The sequence below is a fragment of the Tinamus guttatus genome, unplaced genomic scaffold, assembly GCF_059628265.1.
Source record: "Tinamus guttatus ecotype Peru unplaced genomic scaffold, ASM5962826v1 Tinamus_guttatus_pri_ptg000661l, whole genome shotgun sequence".
Classification (NCBI taxonomy): Eukaryota; Metazoa; Chordata; class Aves; order Tinamiformes; family Tinamidae; genus Tinamus; species Tinamus guttatus.
The window spans coordinates 280,035-305,354 of NW_028289195.1; the positions used below are offsets into that span (position 1 = coordinate 280,035).

Sequence of the window (25,320 nt, forward strand, 5' to 3'; positions counted from 1 at the left end):
TACAGATCCCCCCCTTTCCTGGTATAATTCATTCTGCCCGGGATCACGACGGTTTTTCACTGTCAGGCAACTTTGAAAGGAAAGGCACAAAATGCAGCAGCTGGCAGCTTCCCTGCTCTGACAGCCAGGCCTGGAGAGGCTGGCATGTAAAAGCAAGGCTTGTCTTGCTTGGGAGCAAATGCTGTCATCTTCTCCAGCCCTTCTTACTTGCTGATCCTTTTCAGCTCACGTAGGGCAAACTTTCTGCTCCTTTACCAGACACACACACACACACACACACACACACACACACACACACACACAAACGTTTGCTCTTGGCAAATAACAACAACAATATTCTTGCCTTGGAAAGTCTGAGTTACAAATGGAGACAGATTTCCACCCCCGTCCTTCCCATCTGCAATCAAACGTGCAGAATCCCGCCCAGATCAAACTTGAAAAGCTTAAGTGGAGCTCGCATCCTTTCATCCCTGCGGGACTGCAGAGAGACAGAGCCTGTTAGATTAGCAAACACTGACCTCTCGCATAGCTCTGGATGTAGAATTAATATCTACTGAAGGGACAGCTGTATAACCCTCACATATACACTAATGATACATTATGGCTGCCACTCTATCAAGCAGGAGAAGTTTGTGGGAAAACATGCTTTCCACCAGGAAACAAACCGGGCGTGAGCTAGCAAAGCCACTTGTGCTCCGCTGAGATGCATTCTTAAAAACTCGGTTCTCGTTTGTGGGATTCAGAGTGGAGCTTAGACCAAGTCTGTACGCTTCACCACGAGCTTCTGCTGGATACAGACCACACATGCAACTTCCAGCTGTGACCCTGGGATCAGTACATCTTTGGGCAAAAGACATATCTTCCCATGCCAATGCTGGATTTGCACACAGCAGAATGTTACTTAGACTCTGCTCACATAAAGTTTAGACTCCCCATAGGACTCTTACTGGCTGTACGGTACTAGCAGTTCTATTCCCACATAGATCATTTGGAAGAGATCTGTTTGTCTCTAGGATTTTCCATCTCTCCCTTTATCTAAAGAAGAACTAGGGGTGAATATTATGTTTGTTAAACTCTCTTTCCATTAAAATAGGAAAGTTTTATGCTCTGAAAACACAGGCCCATTGTTTCCTAGGGTTCCCTGGACAAGATACAAACACTGGGCTTAAGTCTGGTTACACCCTGTTTTCACGTTAGTCAAGTTGTTTTCATAACACACGACTTCCACAGATGTAACAGCAGGTTCAGGGCATTTCTGAAAACATACTTATTTTAGTTATGCAAATGAAAATAAATGCTTATTGCTTAATCCCACACATTAACCTTAATGGCTTCTTGAAGTTAGATCCACACAAATATTTGGATGTCCAATATTGAAGTTTCCAGCCCTTGATGCTAAAAGAAATGACAGTTCTGTGGGCTCTCAAGTCTGCCATACACAGAGAGGGGTAGGTAGCTCAGAAAAAAAACTCCACCAAAGCCTGCAAACGCAGCAAGCAGCCCTTTAGGGAGTAACTAGCCTGCATCATGGTCCCTTGCGGATTCATGCTGAACCTCCTGTCACAGTTTGGTGCCTGAGCTATTCCCTTCTCATCTAAGCAGAGGAAAAGGTAACAGAGGTGATGAGACAAATCTTTATTATCCTAGAGCACTGCGGATACTTACAGTTGGAATATGGGAATCCTTTCTCCTTTCTGAAGTGACTCACAGATAGACATGTCTCTGTGCTGTTTAGCCCAAGCAAAACAAAACACAGCGATGTGTTACAGAAAATATTAAACCCTGATTAATTGTCTCTCTGGATCACATCAATAGTAGCTGCCTGTGGCTGGAGAGAAAGGTCTTGTGGACAACATTTTGTTCGATTGGTGAAAGTCATATATTCTTTTTTTTGTTGTTTTCTGCTGAAACTCCATAGACTGACTCCACATAACTTGGCCAGGGAGCATGAGAAAACACACTAGATCTTAACTGTTACGAGCTTTCTTTAAGGGGGCAATATGGAGTGGACAATGCATACTCAAATCCCTTTGGGCAGAGGAAAAGTTGACCTTACATCAGTATCCAATTTGCAACAACCAAACCAAACGCTCACCAATACTTAAAAAATGTGGTAATCGCAAATGGAGGCAGATGGCAGAAATACAAATCCATGAATCCTGGACCAGAATAAACATGAAATCCCAGCAACCGAGCTAAACATTACTAAGGCCTGCACATCGGCAGCGCTACAAGGCCGGGCACTCTAGATGATCATCCAAAGGCACAAATACTGCTCAGTAGAGTAGTAAGCTCCTTCCCATGTTGGAAACTAGAGATGCTACTTACCTGACCCAGAAGTTCAGATAGAGCTGCTTGACTCCGAAAAAACTGAGGTCAAATGCCAGATAGAGCAGAAGGTGCTGCAACAAAGCGACAGAGTACTGTGAACTGATCAAGCACGCGTCAAAAATTATCCAACAGAACCATTTCCAGAAAAAAATGCTAATTTGTCAGAAAAATGGTGCAGAAGTATAGCCGATTTTTCTTTTTCTTTCTTTTTTTTTATGGGGAAGCATCAAGACATTGTGTTACAGCAACCTCAAAATATTTTTATTTACTTCTAGTTCATATAAAGACAAGAACCAAGATCTGCAAGAACCTGTTTTAAAAATGAAATTTTTGTTATAATTACAACATCATATTTTGAGCCATTTATTAACAATTCCCTGTCATTTCCTGAGAGCCTTATTATTATTATTATTATTATTATTATTATTATTATTATTATTATTATTATTATTTTCCAGTCTGAAATTTGGAAATCTGTTTTTAGTTGCTAGAGGCCAAATATCTCAGAGTTCTGGATGATTAAAGTACCGTCTTTTGTTGGCCCTAATCAGAACAAACAAAACATATAAAGAGAGAGACAAAGTCACTTTTTCTGGTGGATACAACAGGGAATAGTGTATTGACAACTCTGGATTCATCTCTTCATATACTTTGTATATGAAAATTGCTAGGCTCTGGGCCCAACTTCTGGATAGTATAAATGGGAATATGCTGACTGCAAACATAAACATGCAGTCAGACCTCTGACACAGTTTATTTTTGCCATGTTCAACAGCAGGGAGTAGCTTTCTTCTTTACTAGAGACCATATATCCATAACTATGCAAGTGAGTAGAAGGGAAGTATAAACAATAACCGATAAATGGCAGTAACGGAGATCTTCAGGGCTCTGTACAGATGGGAAAGCTGAGGGCATCTCACCTACTTTGTTGTCAGTTTTGTAATTAAACTCAAATTGTCCAGTAAAAAAATAGAAAAAAAAAAGGTATGGCAGGGTACAAACACAGTTAAATCTGCCAAAAAAGTGGGCACCATCACTTCTACAGAAAATATGCTCTTGCAACAAAGACCAATAATTGCATTTTTCATTGAAACAGACAACGATAAGCAACAGCTGGTGTGTTGTGGGTGTCTAAAAGTCTGCTGCAATTTAACTACTGTATGACTTTCTTTTTCTTTAATATATTCAACTAGAAATTTAAATGAGGCTGCCTAATGTATGAAATGGCATTCAAGTGGTTAACACTCCCAGACTTCTGAGCTGTATTTAGAGAGGAAGTATGGTCTCTTGCCCACCCATTAACCTCTGCTATTACGGGGCATTTATACCAGCAGCAGTAAAATTCACCTCCCTGTCATATGCGTTGTTATATCAAAGATCAAAGTTCCGTAGTTTGCAAAAACATGGAAAGTACAGCATAATTAAATCTATTTGTTTAGCTAAACTTCAGTGTTTAATGAATAACAAATTTCTACTTCTCTACGAAGGGCATGAACAGAGACAGCATGTGAATGCATACAGATTCCTCATTTTAGTTTTTACGGACATCCATTTATTTTCCAGTGAGCAACAAGTTAAAAACACCTGGCTCACTACACCAGGGCCTCATTTTTATGGTTGAAAATCGGGGGATCCTACACGGCTCCAGTGCTTTGCGTAGCTATTAAAATTAGCTACCCTGGCCATTTCTTTCATTTTACACTAAACTAAACAGTGCTAAAGAAATACAGTTCTGACTCCAAGCAGCTTTACTGCATTTCAAGATACTGAGGAAGCTGCTGCCAGTCAATCAGATAGGAAGCTCCTTGCAGTTGCTTGTCCAAAACCTTCTTGATGGACAACATGACCATGGCAAGGAGGCTTTGCCGAGCACACTCCTTTCTAACAGGATGACCCTGAAATTTATGCGTGAGCTTATGACTGCTTGAAAATGATCCTGGACAGGCATCCAATTCTGGGGTGGTCAACAAGGTCTTACACAACCGCTAAGGGCCTCCTCCCTTCAGCAATTCAGCTGGAAACTCATTGGCAGGGCCTTCAGCCGGAAAAAATACTGAACATAAAGTCAGTAAATACTGCACACTAGATTAAAACTATTTTATTTTTATTTTGTATTCTAAGCCATTTCTAAGGCGACATTAGCAGGAAGAAACAACAGTAAAGCAAACTATGTTACTACTTCAACAAAATGAACTATTTTTAACCGCTGAGTAACGATTTCAGGTTTTCCCTTGGCAGTTGAATAGTAAAGACCAAACTATTTCAGTATTCTTTTATTTCTTTTTTCCCCTCCTATCTTAGCTGGCAGAACTAGAATAATCCAGTTAACTTTGCTATTTCAGATTTCAAACTTCTGTTCTTGCTTTCATTCACTGCTACTACAGTATCTCATCTGGACAATAAGTATTTCCACAGATTTATGTTCAGAATGCTGTGTTTTCACGGGGAATGAAAGATATTCCAATATATGAATTTTACAGCTGGTTACATTTTGATGTGTATTTCACATTTGATTTGATGCTGTTCCTTTAAAAACACAGTGGCCTTAGAGAAGGTGGAAAATGTAGGCTCTGATCCATTGTGATTATTTTAAAGTAGCATGAGAACATCTGTAACAGTAGGGACGACCACCCTAGCACCTTGGCTATATTCCAGTCTGGTTAACTGTATCCTGTTTTGCTAACTTCAGGTTTATTTGGGAGCTTGTTCCAAAGCCTGCTGATATCACTGAAATTAGTTTCCTACACAATTTCAGTGGATCGGTCCCCCACAAAGGATATTCCTCTTCTTAAAACAAATTATGTTGTACTGTTCACAATATAGTTTGGACTAGATGCACTTTACAGCTATGTGAAATTATGTGCATGTCCTGTGTATTTTTTTTAATGAAGAAATAACTTTGGGTTTTAATAGGAAAGTCTCAACCTCACATCTGGATTGCAGGTATAGGATCAGCAAAATACTTAAAATCCTTCTGTTTAAAGTATTATCAATACAGTTGTAAACATGTAAATTAAATGAATTTTATTAGTTAACACTTCTTCTTTCTCTGTCCCACCTAAACCCCCCACTATGTAAAATTACAACAGCATAAATGTAAAACAGAAAAAGAGGCAAAAATTTATTAATGGATCTGCTCTGTACATAGGGGAACACGCCAGGAATAAGGTAGCTCACAAAGCGGGTGCACTTAATATTTTTAGATCACAATGCTATCTGAGTCCGTTTTCAGAATATTGAGAATATCATATTTAGAAAATTAGAAGATAACAACAAAATATCAAAACAGTGAGCTGAAATTTCGATGCTACCTGTATGGCTTAGAGGTGTGCTACCTGTAAGAAAAATCTGGAAAGGAAACTAAGCATATTTTAAATCTGCACTCTTACATTTAAAGAACACATATATTAAGCTCTGACTTCTGCAGAAAGGGTTTCTGATTTAGAATGGTTGTTTCTTGTTTGTAGTTCTACCAGATTCCTGCTAAAAATACAAAGCTGGAGGTCACATCTTACTAGATAATCATATAGTGTAAGGCTTTGTAGTGCCTTAGCTACTGCAACAGAGTAAAGCAGCTGCTCTTAAACAGATGCTATGGTATATGAATTATGTCATTTCTATAGTTATAAAACAACTCGAGAAAATTTACTGTAACCATATGATCTATGCTAGAATTGATTACCCTAAAATGCTTTCCAGAGGAAAGACAGAGGTGGGAGGAAGAGAAAGACAGTTTCCATCTAAATTTCATATCCTAAAGGTTTAGCTTTTGTGGAGAAAGATCTCATATTTGGTCGTTACATACGGCGGTCACTCCATTTGTATATTCATTATGCACATTAAACAGTCAAATAAGTTCCTTCCAGTAAATATGAATAGTTTAATTTGTTCTACTGACAGAGAGACAACTATCAGAAATAGCAATAAAAGTCACATAATGAAATAAGAATACTAGAAAATCCAAGGATTTTAGTACAGTCCATTATTCATTCAATTCCTGGCAGCCTTTATGATTACAAATCACTTGATTGACTAACTAGACATTCTCAAAGTGAATTATGAATCAGGTTCATTTTTCCTGCTTGAGAGTTGGTACATGCTGTAACTCTTCCACTTTGTGATATATCAAGCTCTTGTAACAGTAATAACAGATATAATCAACTCTTTATTTCAGGACAAATAAATTGCCTTCTCAAAAATGAAATGTGGTTGCTAACATTTTAACTGTGTGCAATATAGTTCCTTCCTGCTCTTCTCAGAGTGCAATCTGCTGCGATGACATAGCTTTTGAGTATTTGACTCCGCTGAAATTATTCTAAGTATCTTACACTCTCAGTCAATGCACATTGACCCCAGAGAAAATGTGGCAGTGAGACCCAGACCAGCCCTTTGCCTTGTGGAAAACAAGCCTCAAACATCTAAATAGCAGGCCACATTTTGCCCTTTTGTGACCAGCTCTGATCTAAGCTTGGAAATGCTGAACAGTTTTAAAGCTGTTTAAGTTTACTTTGAAAAAAAGTAAAATGAATCTCTTCTAAAGTGTGCTTGACCCTCAAGTCCTTTTGCATGAAAAACTCCCTCAGGCTTTTGTGGAAATTATGCAAGTGGAATGACTGACAGACTGAGGTGGGAGTTATTTGTAGAACAAATGCACAATCGGATCCTAAATCCCCCCTAGAATAGGTTTAGTGAGGTGCATTTTACTTTCGAATGGCCACAGGGAACCCAAGGAGAAAAAATAAAATGAAGACCAGATTGAGGCTGCCTGAAATCTGTGTGAGTGTCCAAGGTGAAAAACCACTACAAAAAGCGCTTTCGCCCTGCATCTGTGCATCACATGTAGCCACAACTGCTGGCTTGGCATTCTTAAATAACATCTCTGAACGTGTGCAGAGGGAAGACTGTAGGAGTGTCTGCCCTGGGCTGCAAAGCTCACTTCCATACAAGGAAGCCCGGGATAATATGGACTGGCAATAGTGCGGCTGTGGAGTACACGATATACTGTAAGGTCTGAGAGGAAGGGTACAGAACGTCCTCTGGTACATTTGCTGAACAGTACATCTTCCCACACTGGGTTCTGTTCAAAAGTCTCAACAGAGTTCCTAATTTTGCAGATAGAAGAGGATTTTTCTCGTGGTTAGAGAGACGATCCCAGCGCTTGGGTGCTTATTTTGGCGCCAGTAAAGGCACAGACTGATACTCAATGGGTCCACATTATTTATAGAACAATTTCAAAGACTTTAATTTCCTTTCCTTCCCTCCAAACACAAAAATACATTTCTAAAGCAGGATTTTGTGAGAGAGAAAAAAAAATATATCACCATTTGATTTTTTGGAAAACCTTAATGTGGTCATTCATTTTAAAAACAATGTTTAAAGACTTCAGATTTATTTTTTATTCATCTTTCTATCTCAGTTCTAATCCTCTAATAACCTTAATTAAATGCTGAGTCGTTTAGAATATTATACATAGCTTTCGTGGGATTTTTTTAAATTTCTGATCACATCATGAATACAGATTATTGAATACTCTATTCATTAAAAAATTATGATTAAGAGCATAATCCCCCAAAAGATGTTTGTAATAATTTTAACTAAGCTTTAATAATTGAGTTAGAGGATAAGAAATGATTTAAAGGGCGACTGTGAGGTAAAAATCAAAGCCCAATCATGTAGTTTTAAAATCGAGTGGATTAAAAGATTGGTCAGACTGGAGGAGATGGCAGGTCAAAAAACTGAAGTAACGGTTCATCTAGAAAATGCACTTACCTTTAGGCCACGTGCCTGTCTTTTATGGGAGTCATGTGGAATGGCAACCGATGTAACATGGTGAAACATGAAAGGGAAAAGGGCTCGTTGCGGGTCACCACTCAGCTCATTGCTCAGCGTCAGGCCAAGGTGTGCAACATGAAAGGAAACGTAAGAGTCTGCTAGAGGGGCACCACGTCTGGCAGCGATGTGTCCTCTGGCATGTCCAAGCAGAGCAGAGCAGGGCTTGGGCACTCGGGTAGCCACTGGGATAGTGCCTTTGCAGGAAGCTACGTGCTCATGTGTGCCCTTTTGCAGCACATGTTCCCATGGCCTTGCACTTGGTTTGCAACTCTCTAGTTGTCAGCACAACATAAATTTGCTAGGCTATTTTTCCTATTGTTTTGAAATGTTCACTGGGGATTGATTCAGCCTTTCCGGGGCTTTCCTGGTGGCCACCTCCTTCCTTCTGGCCACGTACAGGGCTTTACGAGTGAAAATGCCAGCACGCTACCTCTCTTAATGGGAACACTGCTCTAACGTATTTGAAATCCAGGCAAGATATTTTTACTTGTATTCTTTAAACTCTGGAAGTAACTGAAAGCTACTCACATATGAGAGGAATTTCTGGAGTCACTGGCAATTAAAAAAATTACAGCACCCTTTATGTTCTCTAAAGGGGACCTGAAAACTAACCAGTGCCTATAAGCCCATGACTGAAGAGAAGGAAGATACACAAGCAAATTAAAACCTTGCTCTGGAATTTAAACTATCAGGAAGGGATGACCCAGGTCAAGTATCTTTGTTTAAAAGACGGACAAAGACAATTTGGTAAAAACAGGCTTAAATACAAGACTATCATCAGAGAGATTATTCTTTGCATATCGCTTGCACATGAATTCCTTAATGTGACACAAGCATCATTTGCGAATTAAAGCAATCCACACGACAGCTTTAAGGAAGAGCAGAATAAATCAGCCTGCATTACCAAGAGACTGAGGAGACTAGGCCAATAGTTTCCTCTGTTTTGAAACTTCTTACTTGTTTTATAAGCTTGGTACCAGCTCAGGGTGCAAGGAGGGATCTGGAACACAGAGGAGAGGCTGGCTGGGAGAAAGAATCTCTCAGATCCTGAAGAGTAAAAGGGAAAATGCATTTAAATTTGATCACGAAGGCTAAAATACTGTAACTACTGATGAAAGCTCAGTTATGTTGTAGGCTGGGAGTTGTAGGCTGGGATTTAATCTATTTAGATCTTTTTCTTCCAAGCTTAACAGCTTTAATCATTTTTACAATGGAAAAAAAAAGACACATCCACAATGCACATTAATTAAAAAAATCTACTGTCATTTATATTTGAAAACAGAAATCATAAAGAACATATGGAATTCACAACATCTACATACAAAGCAGAACGTTAATAACATTATCCTTCACTCTATCAGAGATTTTCAAGAAACACCACTACATCTTTTTGCAATGGCTCGTATCTGTCATTTAACCGACATGTGATCTTTACTAAGTTTGCCAAATCACTGAGGCCTGAATACCATTCAGCAATGTTAATTTTGTTTTCCTATTCCAGCCTTTACACAATTATTCTCATGGCAATCATTCTAGCCTTGAGTATAAATAATACTTCAAGTGGTCTGTTGATATCCTGAAAATGATGTGTATCTACATTAAGAGATTCTGGAATCTAATGGGAGAACCATGCATATTATTAAGCTGAAATGCCTATTTCTTTCCTCCCAGATGGGAAGTAGTACAGGGTAGTGCCATGGCATATGCATTAATTTTATTCCTTCCGCAAATTTTAGCACATATTATTTTTGCAGATTTTGAGTCTTTGCCTCCTACCAAATATCCAGGAGATTTAAATAGGATTTTGCTGCAGAAAAGATCTCAATCTTAACACTTAGGACCCTGGATAATTCTCAGGTGAGCTAGGGAATAAGGGCATAAGAGCAGTTCTGTTCTTGAGAAGAATAAAAAAAGATTATTTCAGAGAAGAAATCGTTGTGGATTAACAGAGGCAAAAAGTGAGCCTTGGAGTAATTTTGTTAGCTCTCAAATTTCAGTTTCGATCCTACAGATTGGCTGTGCTTGTTCTGAAGGTTCTATTCTACCAATAAATAAGGGGTGCATTTTAATTGGAGATAACAGCTGAAATGTAACATAAAACATAAATCCTGTGTCTGTTTGCCAACAAGGTCACTCCCTTAATGCACAAAAATACTCTTCTATTTAAAAAGGAGTTGGCAGTTTTAGTGCTAAGCCCATAGACTTCTTGCACACTTTGTTCCACAATTTTTATTTCATATTATATGTCTTTTTTGATCCTAAGCCCTTAGACAGGAAGTCGCACACTGCTTTACAAACAGCATATTTACTTGGGAGTAAGTTATGTGGGAGCATTTCCTCCAGTGCTTTACAGATACTGAAAAGGCCAAGTTCAAAATCAGGATTGTTGATGTTTCCAGATGTGCAAACATTGTGAGGCCTCAGCTGAAAAACTGATAGTCTGAGGAGAGATAAGATGGTATAAAGCACTGAACTTTATCACTCTTTTCTCCTTTCTGCTTTTCTTTCTGTAACTTTGTCTTTGTATATGTTTGGATTCCAAAAGTCCACATCCATCATCTAAACCTGCATACATATATCAGTTAATGTGGCTCTAGAGATCCCACTCTAGAATTATTACTCACTCTTATGAAGAGTCCTGTTGGGCACAGGTTCAGCAAAATGCTGCAGATTCAGAAAATGACTGTCCTGCCAAGAACTGGAGTAAAAATTCTCCTGTGCTTAGTTGAAAGCTAAGATTACACTTCCAGCTATGAAGAGGAAAACGGAGATAATCACAGATTGGGAAGTGGGTGAAGCTATGCAGAAGAGTTCAGGGGCTAATAAATCTACCATGGATGGGTATTACTTTGTGGACAGTGAAGTGCATCCATGCCAGGACTTCACAACATTGAGAAACCCCTTTTTTCTGAGTCTTACTTGTTCCTTGTGCCAAGTGTAGACAGTGCACACACTATCACCAAACTCAGCTCCGCCACATGCTAGAAGAGGACATGAACTCCATTTGAGAGCCCCACTGGCTAGAAAACAAGAAAGCTGCCACTCTGTTCTCCCCTGACAAGTGGGGAGGTGGTTTAACCCTGAACACAATAACGGAGCTGTAGATTTTAGGGTCCAACTGTGTCGCAGTTCCTCTCAGGGACATTTAAAGGCTTTAATCTGGCAAAGCTGTTCTATGAGGTATTTTTGCCACAAATGGTAGACCTATTGGCTTCCGGCACACTCAAAATTTATGGCAAATTGTGGCTGAGGAAGCCCACCTGTCACACACACACGATACCTTCAGTAGACCATCTTTATCTTTCATCTTGGACTGTGCCTTCAGCAGAAATGGTGCTTCTTCTCACTCTGAAGGTTTTCTGCAAGGCCAGATACACCTGTCCCCAGAGCAAAGAAGGACAATATGGCATGTTAGTACATACCACTGGATCTGGGCAGCAGATTCCTCAGCTAGATCAGCACCAGCTACATAATCTGTACTCTAAAAGAACAGATTTGTTCGCAAAACACAGCAGTGCATAGCCAGCTGCAAATCTACACTGAAACCAAGACTTTTAGCATTTGTCTATGGTTGGTTTGAATTCATCCCATTTAATATCTAACTCAGAACCCTCTCTCTCTCTCCCCACTGACTGGCTGGGGCACCTATGGTCACCGCACTCCTAGCTTAGATATCTCAGCTGAGTGCTATCACTAAGTGTGATGAAGCCAGCCTTTATTTCAGCAGTTCTCCCTCTTTTTTTTCCCAACCCTCCCTCGCCCCGCATAGATGTAATCTTTGTCAGGATAACTGCTGTTGTGTCTGAATTCTTCTTTGTGCTCTTCCCAGCATTACAGGCAACGCTGTACTGCAGCATTACGCCCTACTTTGGAATGCTATTCCCTCAAGACTTCCATGGCACAGAGCGATGGGTAATGTTTTCTGAGCTTCCTCCACTATTACCACATTTTCTATAGAGGATCAAAATGGATTATTTTCATCTTCACATGCAAATGCCTAGGCTGTGCCCTTGGCTGAGATCTCAGCATTGACTATAGAACTAAAAGATATGGGGGTAGTAGCTTTTAATATGACATGTGAAAGTGGCAGTCTTATTTCTTAACAACAACAACAACAAAGTCACCTAAGCCCACCGTGCCTTGTAAAAAAAATCCTAATAGAAATGCTTCCTTATGCATTTACTGAATACTGTATTCACATGCAGTCTGCACAGAGGCAGATGAACGTTATGTGCAACTCAAGATCTTACTACTGTACACTGATCTACCCATTTACTGTGCCAAAGTATTGGTGGGAAGAAAAGAAACACATGAATAATTTTATCAAGTCATATTACAAGCCGAAATATGAACATTTACTAAATGATGGATTTAGATCAGAAATAACAAGGATTTTTAAGGCTCTTCTTTACATGCATATAGAGCTGAAAAGGTAAAACTCTTCACCAGTTTCCACTTAGTACAACCCCAGTAAGGTAAATAAAATAATATGACCTGTAAATCAGTACAGGATACAGCCCACAGGAGATGTCGATATGCTGTAAAAGTCATTGTGTGGTTTTGTGTTAACATGAAAGAAATGATATCTATCTGACCACAAAAGCACCAGCACTGACTCACTGTTTCTAATTATTATTTATATATATATATACATATATATATATATATATTTTCCTGAAACAACAAGGAAAAAAACCAACATCAAGCAATTGCCTCCTGGCTAGTATTCTCAGCAAACCCTCATGACTATCGACTCAAATGAGCAACTCAGCAAGTGAGATGTTAGCTTAAATGAAAATTGTAGCAGAGACAAAAATGTCAGCCTGGGAACTGAACTAATAAGGGAAAGAATGTTCATGAAGCTGCCGGCACAGCTTTAAACCTTGGGAAGAATAAAAGAAAGCATAGCTACTGAAATTATCTTGTGAAGCTGAGGTAAACACCCAAAAAAAAAGGCGAGGGGGAAAGAAAATACACATTCATCTTTGCTTCATGCAAAGCTGATGGGTGTGAGACTCTCAACAGCTAGGGCATGAGTGTGCCTTTACGTGTTAAACCTCAGCGTACACAGCAAATTAAGTGAGGAGTGCCGGGTTAGCAACCCAGTGCCACTGCCAGCCGCTTTCCCTGCTTTTTGGCTTGCTTACAGGAAGAAGTCAGAAGCTCACTGTTTCTGTGACAACACAGGGTTAGGTGACCTGGATATGTCCTTCGGAGCAGCTCCTGAGGAATAAATAGGCTGTTTGTAAACAGGCCGGCAAAGTCCTCTCTCCCAAGAGTTGGAGTTCAGCAAGCGTGAGGCGGCGGGGCATGGAGTCGGAGGGGAAAGGTGCTAAGCCATACTGGGCCTGTTCTGGAGAGCCCCTGGCTGCCGTTCAGACTGAGGTCTTGGAAAGGCTCCACCGGCAGGCTTCCTGCCAGGGGATTTGTTACTGGGAGAGCTAGGCTTAGGCAGGATTTTATTACAAAAATTGTCTTGATTCTTTTTTGCTGTCTTATTAAAATCTAGCCCACCCTTCCTTTCCACCCCAGAAGGACGCATATTTTGTATCTATCTTAGCGAAACACACAAACAAATTCATTTCCCATGGATAATATATGCCGGGTGATTTGCTTTTCAGAGTCAGAAGATCAAAATGATGAATTTATTATGCAAAGTAATAATTGCAAATTATATTGGCAAACTTCATTCCAGAAAAAAAAAATAGGGTATTAATATAACTAAAAGGATTAAAAAATACTGGCTGTTAACTTGGGGCTACTGCAGATATTTTAGGAGGTTATATATCTCTGTTCCACCTAAACCACCAGAGGCAGTAGCTTTCATTTTAAAGGTCTCGTGAGAGACCATAATTAATGGGCCCACCTAGTAGCGTATGTCGCACTTGTGTTGAGTAGTAGGACCTGACACATATCACAAAAGCAAGCATAGGCAGAGCTTAGCCTTGTAAAAATTTGCATTTCCTTCTAGCTTAACTTTGAGTGCAAAGTACTGAAATATAGGAGAATCAAAACACAACAGAAATTCACTCTGTTTTTTAGGTCAAATTAGCTCGGCCTTTTACTGGGATGAGTGTGGGAGACACAAATAGCATTTTTTTGGACTTTCTGGCTCATTATAGGATCTTCAAAATGGCATTAACAAACCCTTGGATCTATATAACACTTCCCAAGCATTTCTGGAGCAGTTCAGCAGCACCAGGCAAACTTGAAAGCAGATGGCTATTCCACCTCCCAAGGATTGCCCTCCTCTTTTGGTTCTTTACTGTCTGCAACAGAAAGGTTTCAGGGTAGAGGTCTCTAATGTGCTTGTCAGCCATGGAAGATTTATTTACTTTGCTGGATCTATACATTATGCCAGCGATACTCAAAGGATTAATTTGCAATCAAGGTCTTCTTCATAGTAAGTACAGCTCCCTGCTACTACAGTCCTTTTCATCTCTGGCACACACGTCCCATTAGGAAGTACTCTGCAGTAGATTATATTCTCCAGGATAGCTGAAATTTGTGGGTAATTATGAAAAAAATAAAGATAATATACTTGTAAACCCTGCAAGTAATAGCTGCTGCACTAATGCTGTAATTCATTGACATGACACCATTAGAAAGTGATGAGGCTTGTTAAATTAAAACCCATTGGTGACATTTTTACCATACTTTTCATAAAAGCACTACAATCTGAGCAAAAGGATGGATCTCATGCACTCCACAAGTTCGTAATCCTTAGTGCTTCACTCCCAGTGAGGAAAATGCTTTAGGATCACCTGCCATTGCTAAGTCCAGTGCAGAACTTGCATTTTGGAGAGCCTTAGTACAGTTAGGTTCTCAGGCAATGTCATCAGGCATTTTAACCCTGTCTAATTGTAGCTGCAATCCTATGCAGTGTGTCTTTGGTAGGTGAAGTGATAGTTACTTAAATATATGCAAAGGACTTTGAAGATAAAGACGCTGTGAGAAATCTACATGTCATTACAGAGAAAATAGAGAAAAAAAAAATATAACACTTTCACCCCCACCATGTCTTTTCTCTTAATGTATGTCAACAGTCATTATTATGAAAGGAGTTTCACTTTGTGGAAAACAAAGACATTGGAAAAAAAAAGCAGCAGAGGGGAAGAAGAAAGAGTGGCAAATGAATCCAGTTTTCTGGGCGAATCAGTCTAGGCATTAGTGGGGCGAATGTTAATACATAATGTACCAACATCAAGTTAATATATAAACGTCAAACTTATGGTAAATAATTTCTTCATAGAACAAAAAGCCTCTCTTTTGCTTTCCAAACAGAGCAGCAGAAACCATTGCTTTCACAGATTATTACATGGATCCCAAGACCAACATGCCTTAAAACTGCAAAGGGAAGCAGCCTGCAGGCTCCAACACTGCCCATCTCACGCAGCCCACAACAGCAGGAGCCGGCGCAAAGGTAAATCCTCACATCTCATGACACACTTCCTCCAAGTAAACATCTACCTGTGCTTTTTTGTTGCTCATAATCTTGTTTTGGTCTTAGCCTTCCCAGCTAGGTGAGGAAAAAGAGTAGTCAAGTCCTGTAAAAAGACACTAGCTCCAGCCAAAAGCATAAATATAAAACTTAAATAGGAATAGCAATTTGGTAAAACCAGTCAGGGCTAAGCAAATACTAAGCTAGTTCTCTCTTGGTACTTGTACAGTTGTGCTTCTGAGGGAGACAACTTGGGAACAACTTCGACTATCATCAGAAGCACTGGCTGATAGCCATTTTCCTATGCTTGATGTCCCAGCATTTCCATATGGTATGAAAAGTTCTTGTCACTCCCATTATGTGTTTGCAGTGAAACTGCTATCCTAGCTGATGACACAAACTGCAATGACTGAGCGAGCAGGACAGGCATGAGTGAGAAGCAGGGCATTATGCAGGGCATAATGTTTGGCAACAAGTGGTAAAGTACTCCAGTGGTTACAACTGAACTGTGCTTGTCAAATAAATGTACTGAGTATGTCTTTATTTGCTGCTAAGGTGCGATATGGTCAGACAAAGCTAGCTAGAGAGATTCTGCTGCCAGCAGAAAATGCTCAAATTAAAAACCCTGCTGGTGATACCCCAACTGCATTAAAATAATAGAACAGAAATGGAAAGTCAGCTCTGTATTTTCTTGCTAGAGTATAAAATCCAATTTCAAGGCTTGGATTCTCTCTACTGCCTTTAAACTTGCAGTATTATCTAAGTGGGATTTTACCTAATTCCGTCCTTTTAAACATTTGGCAGTCGGAGGCGCCTCTGCTGCCAGTGAAGAGAGATAGGCTTGTTCAGGAGTGAGTGTAGCCCAAGAGAGGCTGGCTTTGGATAACTGACTTCAGAAGATCTAGGTGATCTAAGACTGAAGTGCCTCAAAGGCTGGCGTTACTGCAGATGCCTCCGAGGCTGGAATTCTGCATACTGAATGAGCAGCCTGTGTTTCCCGGCCAGCGCCTCCAAATGGGTTCAAAACCACTTACAGAAGTGTCTATTCACTTGATAGCCAAAGAATCTCCTGAGTGTAGATCTTACATGCTTTTTCCCTTTGTTTTCCAAAAACCTGAGAAGGGATCACTGTTTTCTGTTAAAATACTTCGGGAAGAGGAGAGAGAAAGTGATAGTGCCTTCTCCCTTCTTCTATGCAATAGCCTTATTGTCAGAGCAGTCACACAGGAAGAAGGACACGTGGGTCCCATTTCCCTTCCTGCCTCGGGGCATTCAAATCCACATTTCCTACCCTTTGGGGAAAACGCTGGAGTCAAGGAGAGAATTCAGGATTCATGGGGCCAGTAAGTGAACATAAAAGGCAGCGCAGCTCTAGTGCTTAGGGCATCCTTTTGGTTCCACTCTCTGCTCCCAGGATTGTTTCTGCGTTTTATTTAAAGGCTGTTTCATGTAACTATACACAGTCCTGGGAGCAGGAGTGCACAATAGCGTGGTTTCACTGCCTGCAGATAACCCACACAACTGGACTGTGCCTCACAAAAAGTACAAAATGCACTCATTTTTGTGTGAAAGAAAATTAAAGATTGGGACTTCGCAATTGACAAAAATGAGTAAGAAAGTATATAACAACACCATTCACTATAAGGAGCCATATGGAAGGTAATTCAGGATCTTCTGTTTATCTACTCAAGGAAGCCAAGTTTAATGGAACAACAACAACAACAAAAAAAACAGATTCTAGTAAAAGGAAGTATTCCTTTCTCTTTTTTAAAAATAAACCTGACAATTAACCTGTTGAACTCATTGCACTATGCATAATTTAGGCCAAGAGATTAGCAGGTTTCAAAAAAAGGATTAGACATTTATATGCATAATGAAAACATCCATAAACTACATTGGATAGAATATGATCTCAAACTCTTTTATAGAATAGCTTACCTCTTAATGCCAAGTGAATCCCATGTATCAACTCCTCTGTTGTCAAAGATCTTATGAAACATCTCTCCTTTCATCCAGGATCTTTACACATCATCCCTACAGCAAATAAAAAAAAGACAGCTAAAATATAATATACACTTCTGCATTACTGCTATTCCAAGGAAGCAGCTGCTAACTTGCTTATGCAGAATAGTGATATTTACAAGTGTATACTACATTTGTGCATTTCTTAAATTGGATTTTTTTACACTGTAAGTGAAATTTAGCATTGGTAAGTAAAGAAAAGGAGAAGCACCATTCGACCACCCAGCCATCTAAGATTCACGGACCAAAATTCTGAAGCCATTTCCATAACATGCAATATATACCAGTGAGTTTCAGTTCCCACTTTCAATGTGCTCTTATCTAGCATAAAACTTTCCGCACACAAGTAAGCTCACAGAAATGGCCTTTAAAAAATAGTTATAAACTGGGAAAAAAAATGGGCAGCTCCCAGACTCTCTGTGTGTGCACGCCATGCAGGCTGGGGGTCTAACAGTGCCTTCCCATGCAGACAGTTGGGGGTGCCAACAAATGCTTGGAAATTCAGAGGGCACTTCTGAAAATCAGGGCTGTGTTCTTGCTATGGTGAAGAGAAACCTTTCTCCCTGACTCAGTTATTAATAAGTAAATAAGGACAGGCTGATCTTAAAATAACCGTCCATATTTTGAATTGGATTTTGTCTCCAGGAAACCATAAAGGTTAACAGAAGACTAACTCTCACATTATACTAAGTCAATAAGTATTTACTGTCTGTGTAACGTTTATCAAATATATAATGAAATTGCCTTGGAATTAATTCTCCAATCTCTTTTTCTTGTGCTATTTTATAGTGAACCATCCATTCCTTCCAGTTCCTAAGGAATGGGGCTTTCCTTCTATCCCTGAATGACACTCTTGCTCTCAGCTCAGTTAGGATGAGAATACCAGCCTTTTTTTTTTTTCCAGCTTTGTGCCAAATAATTTTACTTTGATGGCTTACACTTTTTCTCCTCACCTTTCTACATTCTCAAATTAAGAGCCACAATCATGTACTCTTTATATATAACACAATGAGTTAAACATTGGCTGTAGCTCCTGATGGATCCCTGGCCCCTCAGGTATCACTGAATTTTTTGCAGTTCAAACATGTCCAATACCAAAAGTGATCAGGACCAAAGAAAGTATTGCCTTTTTACAGCTCTTTTAACTGATTAAGAGTTATCAGCCACATTCAGTTATGAGCGATATGTAATAATTCCAGAGACACTTTGCTCTTGGTTTGTAATTTGTCGAGAGTTATTTTGTTACTGTTCTGCAAAAATAACAAGGGGTATCAGGATAGCGATTCATTTGGGCAAATTAAACCTTCAGTGGGATTTCAAATGCAGGCATTTGTCCCCAGGGATCGCACATAGGCAGCCTGTGGAATTATTTCTGACATTTCATCCATCGTACATTCAGAATAACTAAGCAAACTGGTGCTGTTCTCTCCCTTCTCAAGGAACCCCTTGCACAGCACCTTCCCATGGAAATATCCCAACCCATTAGTGTCAGAAAACTGTGCTCTGAAAGGTAAAAGAAAAAGAAGCCTCTTTCACAAGCAGAGGCAAAAATGTTATTGCACATCAGCAATGCATACGAGGAGCATTTTCCATAATTATATCAGAATGGTTCTGATGTGAACTAGAACATCTTAGCTGGTCTAGATGCACTGATTTTGTTCAGTTCAAGAATTCACACCACAGGGTGACCAGATCTGTAACTTCAAGGATATGGATTTGTTCTCCTTACCAAACTGTCAAACTGGTGTTAAATGAAACAGGAGAAGGACTCCTCTTAATTTAAAAAATACACCGATAAAAAAAAAAAGAAAGCATATAATTTGTTTGCAAAATAGCCTCTCCCACACCCTAGATATTTTCAGCCTTTTTCAGCCAAAGTGCTGAGCATGCACTTTGGTGACCATGGTTATTCGAACCAGATCGTTCCCAGATAAATAAGATAAAACTAGATTATCTGGAATATTTAAATACCCCTAGCATCAGTGAACAAAAAAACTTTGGGCTAGTTTATTATTAGAGAATAATAGCCCTTTAATCTATATTTAAAAAGAAGAAAAAATTGTCTAATAGACTTCCAATTGGTTTCTCACTCTGAAGAGTCCTCCAAGGATATATTGCAATTACAAGAAGGCTTTTTTTCCCTTTAATAACCAATGTAATGTGCTTTGAAGTAATGCAGTCTCACACTGAAATCTACAATCAAACACCTAAACCAACAGAAAAGGTAAAAACCACCATGAGGGAGAATTTAGAAACGGAAGTATATAACCAGATAAACGAGAAGAAAGTTTTTAAAAGGCCTGCAGAGGAGTAACAGGAGATATTGCTGGCGTGTTTCTTGCTTCACTGTTGTTTTCTCTCCGTAAAAGTTCTATCAGCTGGGGAGAGCTGCTGGCGTCTTTGAAGCTAGCTCTTGTTTCTCTGAAATCAGATTCCCTATTCCCAGGGCTCTGCTCTGCGATGCCAGCACAAACACGCGCCAGCAGCTGCGCAGCGCTTTCAAGAGCTAGCAAGCCGCTATCAAGCGACTGCTTATTCCACTGCAGATCGACGGCCCTTATTTTCATTTAGCAAGTTTTGAAGTTGGGGGAAGGAAAATCAGAGAAAGCAAATAAACGTTCTGGAAGCTTGCACATTGCACACGAGAAGCGAAGCTCCCCTACCTTTAACTGAAGGGACAAGACTCGCAGGTGAGACATGCTGATGAGAAGAGTGATCCCTCACTCATGACTAATGCCATATAAATCTTATATCTCTGCTGAACACAGGGCATTTTCCTGCATCAAGCGGGTGCCAGACATGTGTGAGTAGCCCCACCAGCATCAGGTGCAACTCTGGCTGCTGCTGCATGGACAGCAGCGTGCGAGGCAGCTGCAATGCTCCTGCTGTCCCTTTACAGGAGATTCTTACATCCCTTCTTGGATCACTTCCACAGAATTATTCTTTCTTTTTCCCTACTGAATCTACATTCTGCCAATTTCTACGTGTGTGTGCATGTGTGTGTGTGAAATGTAAACCATTTATAGGAAGACTTAGCCTTTCTATGCAAAGAAATGTACATTTATCCTTTTGCCTGAGGTTTCCGATGACTAATAATACTTCCAGACATCTTAGAAAATAAGCACGAGTGGACTCATGAACTGCTCTCACTCCAGAGGAGCATGTTTTTAGCAGAGGGACAGAAGACGAAAAGAAACAAGAGTGAGTGAGTGAGTGTCTCATGCATCAGGAATATACCCAGACTCTGTGTAACTTGGTAGTTCTTCCCCCATTTATCTGAGGCATCAGATGACTGGTTTTAATCCCTGAGTCAGTTATAGAACAACTTCAACAAGGAAGATAGAACTACATATTTTTGGAGACATAAGCTTGGATGCAAACTTCAAGGAAACGTTTACAGCTCAGTGTTCCAGCAGAGCAGAGACAGATGTCAACCGATGGCTAAGGATTTTCCCAGATGCTGTAAAATTAGGTTACTTTATGTAATTTTATCCCCTAGACTCTTTTGAAAATATAGCTCTGCTTCTAAAGCATGCATGAGCAAAGAAAGATATTGTGGAGGTTTTCTGGAACTAGCTGAGGAATTTGTAGCAGATAACTGTCTCAATGAATGTTCCAACTTTTGCTGTCTAGAAAAATGAAATTTATTTTTTGACTTAGACGCTGAGAGTGAAAAATATAATTTACCTGTGGCACCCATATGGTGGCAACAGCTTTGTTATTAAAAAATAGTTTGGGATAAACAGGAACAAGACATGAAGCCAGTCCACTTTACTTTCAAATATGGTCCCTAAAATGCCGAGGGAATAATAACAATAAAAAAGTTTGTCATCAACTCACTCTCCCATAATGTTCAAATAATTAGGATATGAACCTAAATGATACACTTCGTCTGTCTGACAGAAAGGTGGAGGCCCAAAGCAAATCTATGCTCCAGGATGACCCTCATTCTTTCCATCCCTTTCATGAAGCCATACATAAAGCCACATACTAGATTAGCCCTTGTTCTGCGTTACGTAAATTGCTCTTTATATCTAGGCCCTCTGCACCTGAAACCTTCACAAAAACATTAATTCAAAATGGCACTGACAGGAGGCAAGATATCTACAATGCCCTGTAACAGTCCTGCCCAGCAGAGAAAATTCTTATGGATGACAAAGAGGGACTGACTGAGAACTCAACAAAAACAAAGATCCTAGTACTACTACACCATTCTTAGCCTCCTAGCTATTTTATGTCTCGGAAGAGAAATAAATACTTCTACATGAGTGGAGCTAAATTTTAGAGAGCTAAAGTTGGGTGAATTGAGTGCCATGCATCGCGTTGAGGTATTTCTATGAGTAATATAAAACAAAGTCCCTGGCAAATAAAGAGAAGTTTTATAACATTCTATGGTAGCATCTATGCCGCTTCCAGAAGATATGAGAAAGCTGCAAAAGGCCATCGTATCATGTCATGTATGACAGCAGCTGAAAAAGATAGTACAAGGCTCTAGGATGCACAGAACAGTTTGACCCTGTATGCTTGAAAATCCATAAAAATTCTGCCAAAGGACTGGACTAGGTATACTAAGAATGCTGGATTAAGCTAAGGAGAGAGTTAGATTCTCTGAGATCCTTTCTATCTTTATGTAGGTTCCTGGCATTGGTCAGAGGTTAATAAATGCAAACAATTATCAAACTTGGTGTTTTGCCACATGCGCATGGCATGTGCTCTGGTAAGAAAAATCTGCATTTACTTTGAGCATTTCTACAGATCAAGGTTATATAACACTGGAGGGGTCAATGATGGCAAATCAAGGTGAAATTCTGATCCTGCTGGGGTCAAATGCAAACTTCACTTTGAATTAACTGGGATGAGCTATCCACATAAAATTTGCAAATTTCAGACATAATGTCCTATTTACCAAACTGCTGAGGTCATGAATGTCTAAAATCAATATGGCCACAAAAGACATACAAAGAGGTAAGTGCTCAACCATTATTGCTAGAACTACAGTTTCCATACAAGAAAGGTTAGCCCTGACTAGAAAGTCTACTGTGTGACAACATCACAAAGACTAATCACAAAGACAATCAATCATTGAAACAGCCAACACCATCCAGGGCATTCAGAGTAAAAGGCTCATGTCCGGTCTCCACTGTGCATCGCTTGACTTTCTGCACTTGCTCTACACACAGAACCTTTGTTGACATCAACAGAGCTGACAAAAAAAAAGCAGGTGTGAAGGTGACTTCTGCTTTAATTAAATGACTTTATAAATTGTCACTTTGGAGGAGAAAAAAGGGAATGTATCATTAACCTCTTTCGAAAGGACTGTACCTCAACCAAGTATAATTATTTTCCTAGATTAAACCACCATGACCTCTTCTTATACTAACAAATATAATCTTAGCTCAAATGTAGTATCAGGAAAAAGATTTTAATATACTGACCTAAAATAAATTAAGCTAGGGCTTGACCATGCATGGCGCACTCTGGAAAGGCCTGTGCATCCTCCATGGCAATTATTTGCATGGATTTACTTTATAAAGAACTGAGTTTCTACAGATGAGGGCTTAGTAAGATTGCCCCTATGACAAACTATCCCTACAAATCACTGAATATTTAGGATGAATCCTGAGCAATTCGCAAACATTCAGCTACTTTTTAACACAGCTTTTTTTCCTTACGAAACGACAGTAGCAAAATTAAAACAAAAAAAATGCATAACCTTTAGCTATGGGAAGTATCAAAATGGATCTAATTATATGCCAAGAACTAAATGATCTTGCCTTATTCTTATCTGGGTATCACTTTGCTCAGTCAGAACTTTAGCATTCCCTTCTTATCCTGAGTGTAAGATCATGCTATTCACACTGGTTTCCAAGTATGACAGATTCCAGCCCAATCTGATACTGCAGTGAGTGTTCATTTCCCACTGGTGATCACCCCCTCATCTTATGGATGCAAAGAGAAACACAGAGTAGGATCAGAAGAATCTCTACAGTAACAATGTACACTTCACAAGTGGCTATATTCTGTGAAGTTAAACACTGTGGCCTGCTTCCTTACTTTGTCATTCCATTTGGTGCGAATCTTAAAACTTAATTGGAGGTCCTTGTTATTTCTAGAACTTGTTTCTTTCCTTTTTTGGTATCTTTCTAGCTAAGATTTTGTACAGGTCAGTCAATGAAAAATGGCAAATACATAGAACACAGATATTTCTAGACAGCACACTGGCAAAGACCAGAAAATGTTATTCTTAAAAAAAAATGCATGTTTTCTTCAACATGCATAATTTGGACTGTACTAATGCAATTGCTCATGCATATAATACTTGTTATATAGGTCCTCAGGATATTTTCCTTTGTTAGACTATCACTCCACTATACACCTCTGCCTGCTTGTTTTTCGCTGCTCTTTTGAAGACTTTGGCTCTAGCCTGGCTTGCAGTGCATGAGTTTAATTAAAATATGTGGCTGTTTTCCAAGAACTATGTAGAACGGAATTTACATTTCATCAGTGAATGCACATCGGCTCTTGTTTGAATATATGTGTGCACATTTCAAATACATAGGTAATAAATAGATGCTTTCTTGAGAAACAACGGCAAAATACAACAACACATAAGCACGCATTCTGCATGGCATGGAGAAGGAAATCTTCAGCTGAAGGACTATCCCAGATCTTGTAGCTGTCACTTTTGCAGTATATGCAGAGATAAAGAGTATACACAAGAGATAAAGAGAAAGCTCTAATGTAAACCTGGCGAAAAGACTCAGTTTTCATTTCACTTTAATTTGCCAGATCATGATCTTTTGCTCACATGCTGAAAGCAGGAACGTGTCTTCTCTCCTAACCTGCAAACCTGCAAGCACAAAGATTGACAGCGGCGTGAAGAGAACACACACCTTACCCTCCGTGCCAGGCAGGCAGCGTTTCAATCCCAGCCACGGTGATGAAAGAGCTGGGAGGGCTCACCTTTCACACCCCAACTTAAACAAACACAACATAATGTCTCCGCTGCCATCCAAGCCACTTCCTGCTGCGGCATTCCTGACACACACTTGGCTCACTGCAGGCTTTAAAACGTAACTAGTCTACACGCTCCTGTGTCATTTTACATCACCCAGCTCGGCCTTTCCGAACTGCGTGACAATGTTTCCCTGGTCAGGAAGGCAGCAGCCTGGTGAACTGCAACTTTATGTTTACAGAAGAAAAAACTGAATTTAAGAAGTGCTTGTAATTAATTATTGATACATATCAAAACTGGCCTCTGACATTCTGAAAACTGCTGTAAAATGTTGCAGCTAGTTTTAGTTAGTTTTAGCTAGTTCCAGTTAGTTTTACTCAGGAAATGCTGTATGCATACGCACAGAGACAGACATCTCAGTTCTGCCTTTAGTTTCTCCACATGAAAAGTACTCTGACTATTTAACAGGCATGTGGGATCCTGCATAAATTATGCTTATTTTTTATGATTTAAATGATAAAATATAAAACTACATTGCATTCTGATTATGCACATACACAAACCATGTGGAACATGAAAGATTGGACTGGAAATTCCTTTCTCTCATTTGTATTTTTTTGTCCAATAGCCCCATTGATTTCAACTGGGCTGAATAAGAGCTCTTACGTAAGACCATGGTCTGGCCTCACTTTAAGGGCATTCCAGGGCTCCAGTCCTGCAATGTGATCTGTGCATAGAC

The 25,320-nt window shown here is 39.6% G+C and overlaps 1 long non-coding RNA gene across 1 annotated transcript in view; it reads left to right on the plus strand.

Moving 5' to 3' along the window:
- The window catches only part of LOC148591964 (uncharacterized), a 32,793-nt gene extending 12,639 nt beyond the window's left edge, over nucleotides 1-20,154 (plus strand). The window contains exons 2-3 of the long non-coding RNA XR_015913983.1: nucleotides 15,448-15,586; nucleotides 20,073-20,154. This is a non-coding gene — a long non-coding RNA (uncharacterized LOC148591964). The remainder of the gene's footprint in view (nucleotides 1-15,447; nucleotides 15,587-20,072) is intronic.
- Nucleotides 20,155-25,320: the final 5,166 nt, after the last annotated feature.